The sequence below is a fragment of the Stegastes partitus genome, unplaced genomic scaffold (genome assembly GCF_000690725.1).
Source record: "Stegastes partitus isolate 25-593 unplaced genomic scaffold, Stegastes_partitus-1.0.2 Scaffold2051, whole genome shotgun sequence".
In the NCBI taxonomy this organism is placed as follows: Eukaryota; Metazoa; Chordata; class Actinopteri; family Pomacentridae; genus Stegastes; species Stegastes partitus.
In genome coordinates, this window is record NW_007579782.1 from 11,953 (window position 1) to 15,961 (window position 4,009).

The window sequence follows — 4,009 nt, forward strand, 5'->3', positions numbered from 1 at the left end:
TTGTCACTTTGTGTTTCTTTGCAGTCATTTTGGCTTTTTTGTGGTCGTGCACATTTTGCATCTGTTTGCGGTCATTTTGTGCGTCTTTATCGTTTCGCATTTGTCTACTCGTTTTGGCTCTTTGTCGTGATTGTAAATCTCTTTTGGCTCTCTGGTCATTTCACATCCGATTGTGATCATTTTGTGTGTGTTTGTGGTGATTTTGCTTCACTTTGAGATCATTTTGCATCCATCTCTAGTGATTTTGTCTGTCTTTGGAGTCAATTTGCATCTATTTATGGTTGCTTTGGGTTTGTGGACGGTTTGCATCTGTGGTCATGTTACATCTGTGTGTCACCTTTCTTCTCTTTGTGCTCATTTTTCATCTGTTTGAAGGCCTTTTACATGTGCATGTGATCTTGTTACAGTTCTGTGGTTTTGTGTTTGCAGTCATTTTGCATCTCTCTGTGGGTGTTTGTGTGTCTTTACAGTGGTTTTGTATCTGTCTGGTCATTTTGTGTGACCATTTTGCATCTCTAGTAATTTTGCATCTCTTGTTGTGACGCTTCATTGGTTTGTGGTCCTATTACGTCTTTTTTTGTGTTGATTTTGCGTCCGTGTGTTGTCATCTTGCACTTTTTATCGTCATTTTGAATCTGTTTGTGGTCATTTTGTGTGTCTTTGTAGTTCTTTTTGTCACCATTTTGCATCCCCCTTGTGGCTGTTGTGCATCAGTCTGTGGTCATCTTCTCTCTTTGTCGTCATATTGCATCTCTGTGGTCACTTTATGATCATTTTGCATCTGTTGCTTTGGGTTTGTTGGTGTTACTTATTTACACCATGGTGATCAGCTTGCATCTTTTTATGCCTTTTGCATCTGTTTGTCTTCATTGTGTTTATTTTTGTGATCATTTAGTGTTGGTTTGTGGTTCTTTGCCCTCTGACCCCTCAGGCTCACGAGTCCTGTGCCCTGTAGACCCGGTCAGTAATCTATACATGGATCCTCATATCCTGCATTGGTTACTATTAGACAGAATTTGGTATGCTGGTGTATTCACATAATAGAATCTCAAAAGAATTACATTTAATTTGGTAAACACTGAGGAACCCTCATCAGTCGTTACAGTTTTCATTTGGCAGGAAAGTTCAAAGTGAGATTCAGAGACGACTGCAGCAGGTTGCCAGTATTTGAACACTGTGCGCAATAAAAGCAACCCAAAATGCTCCATGTCCTCGTGAATACAATCCTTTCTTATCCTTTTACAAGTGAATACAAAGGCTTGAACTAAAATTAGCCCAGCTGAGTATTCAGGCCACCTCTGGTAGGAGCTGCCTGTGAATCAGCCTCTCTGTGGTTTCTCTGTGCAGCGACTGACACGCCACACTTCTCCTGACCTTACATCTCCACAAGGTGAGCGCCGATAATCCGCCCGAGGCTGCTAAGAAACACATCTTCACCGCCGTGACATGAGATTATTCAGCATTTCACGGGCTGCTGCCTTTTTACATGGATGACTTCTCTCTGACAGCCGCTGCTTCCTTCGCCTGAGAGTTCAATATCTGTTCATCGTATACTGAGAATATCTGCGGCTGTGAATACAGTGGCTCTGTGATGTTTAATGTGTTCCTGGAGCTGCTTTCACCTGCCACTTACATTCTTCTTTTTCATTATTTGCAGACTCCACTCATGTCGGTCCCTGAGCTAAATCCCAGCTTGGGGCCCATTTCCAATATGTTAAACACTTATCCACCAGACAAACCTCACGTCCCAGTGTTGGTGTAGTCGTGTGTGCAGTATTATGCCCTGAATCCACACGGCAGCTTGGCTCTTGTCAGTTGGTAACACTCCAGTTTAGTCGACAATGAAATGTGCGTTGATGGGTAACGCTGTGAAATCTTCTGCAGATGTTCAAGGTCCAAGAGGATGTATTCTAACTTTTATGATTCCTATTTTGCGCTATTCAGCAAACTAGCATCCTAGTATATGAAACTTAAGAGGGAAAATAGACATAAAGTTAAACAACAACATGGTAGCATTGTGTGTGACAGTCCAAACAATATAGTGTGTGTCTTTGCTGATGAAGGGAACATGTTTTGGACAACAATACGGTAAATATCAGGCTATCAGGATTTTATATTCTTTAACTTGTTGCAACATCTGCTGACCAATAAAAAGATACCATGAAAGGAGAGGGACAGTTTTCGAACAAACCTCAATAACACATCATGTATCTGCAATGCATTCTGGTCTCTGTGGTTCTTATCAGCAGCCTGATGTTGACCTCAGCAGAGCGTTTGGAGCTGCAGACATACAAGCTCTGATAACACGTAGAAATCAGCCGCAGTCAGACTACAGGCGTTCGTTAACTGATGTTTTCATGACTGTCACTTTGATGAATGCTAATGCCTGCACTAGATATGTGTTGCTATGGGAACAGGCATGAGATTGTAATCTGTGCAAACCAAAATGAGGCTGGTTTTTCCATCCGAGTGATTCATCTTTGGACCATCTTTGCTGTGAGGACATTCACAGACCAAAATTACCTGCAAGATTCATTTTCAAGGACAAGCATCACCTTTAAAACGCGCTACAGTGATTCTGTGACAACTTCACAGTGATGTTGGACAGTCGTAGTGTTGACAGCGAGGCTTCGTCCTGCTTATTTTGCCTCTCTGTAGCTGTTTTCAATCTATTTGTGGTCGTTTTGTGTTACTGTGGTGGATTTTTGCATCTATTTGTGGTCATTTTGTACCTGTTTATGGCTGCTTTTTGTCTCAAGTGGTTATTTGATAGCCTACAGCTCCCTACTGTGCCGTAAAATAAGCAGCTTTTGATGGCATAATATGCAGCATTAAAAAAAAAAGGTGTAGATGGTGTAAAAAGCAGTGTTTTCCAGCTTCTGATGGTGTAAAAAGAGACATTTATTTCAGCTTTTGGTGGCGTAAACAGCAGAGTTGTTTCAACTTTTGATGGTCTGAAAATCTTTTCCAGCGTTCGACTCTGTAAAAAGCAGTGTTTGGAGGTTTTTCTTTGCTCTTTGAATGCGTAAAATGTGGAATATTTCTTTAAAGGCAGCATTTTAACTTTTTTTTCTTACATGAATCTACTTTATTTCAGCTTTTGGCTGTGTAAAAAGCAACTTATATGGCTTTTGATGTTCTGTAAGCATGTTTTTTTTTGACAGTGTGAAAAACTTTTAAAGATTTTGATAGCATAAAAAGCTGTGTGGGTTTTTTTGTTTTTTGCTTGTTTTTTTGTTTTTTGTTTTTTGGCTTTCGTGGTGTGAAGACAAGTTCCTTTTGTTTTTTTACTGTAAAAAGTTGTGGCTTTTGAAGTGTAAGAAGGAACATTTACCAGCCTAGAACTCACTAGATCACCATAGAAGCATGTTTTCATGGTGTAAAATGCTTTTATTTACTTTAATAATGTAAAAAGGCCACTTTTCTTTGCTTTTCTGTCACTCTAAATTATTACTATCGAACAGAGAAGAAATAGGCTGACCAAAAAAAAACAAATAATTTTTTAAAAAGCCATTATAAGCACATGACCTTAAAAAACGAGATGACTTTAAATAATTCAATCAATTACGTAAAGTTTCACAAGAAATTAATTGATTTTATTTAAGCATTTAACAAATACCTGTAAGAAAATATATATATTATAAAGGAAGTGAAAATCTGAAAACAAAATACATGCCAATATACAAAAACGTTCAAAAACTGTACAAACTGTGAAAATAACAGCAAATATCTGTAAAGTAATGGTATTTTTAGCGTGCTTACAAAAGTTAAAAGAAAAAAAAATGTTCAAGAAAGTGTAATTTTTCGGCTTCCGTATAATTTAGTATTTTTCAAAGTATTTTTCAGTCCTGAATACACATAATTTCTTTTAAATAACTGCAATTATATTTAAAGTAATGATATTTTGAGGTGCTGGAGGTGGAGACAGATTAGAAATAAAATTAAAAATTCTCAATATACATTAGTGTCAACTAACAGGTAATATCTGAAAAATAATGATATTGTAATG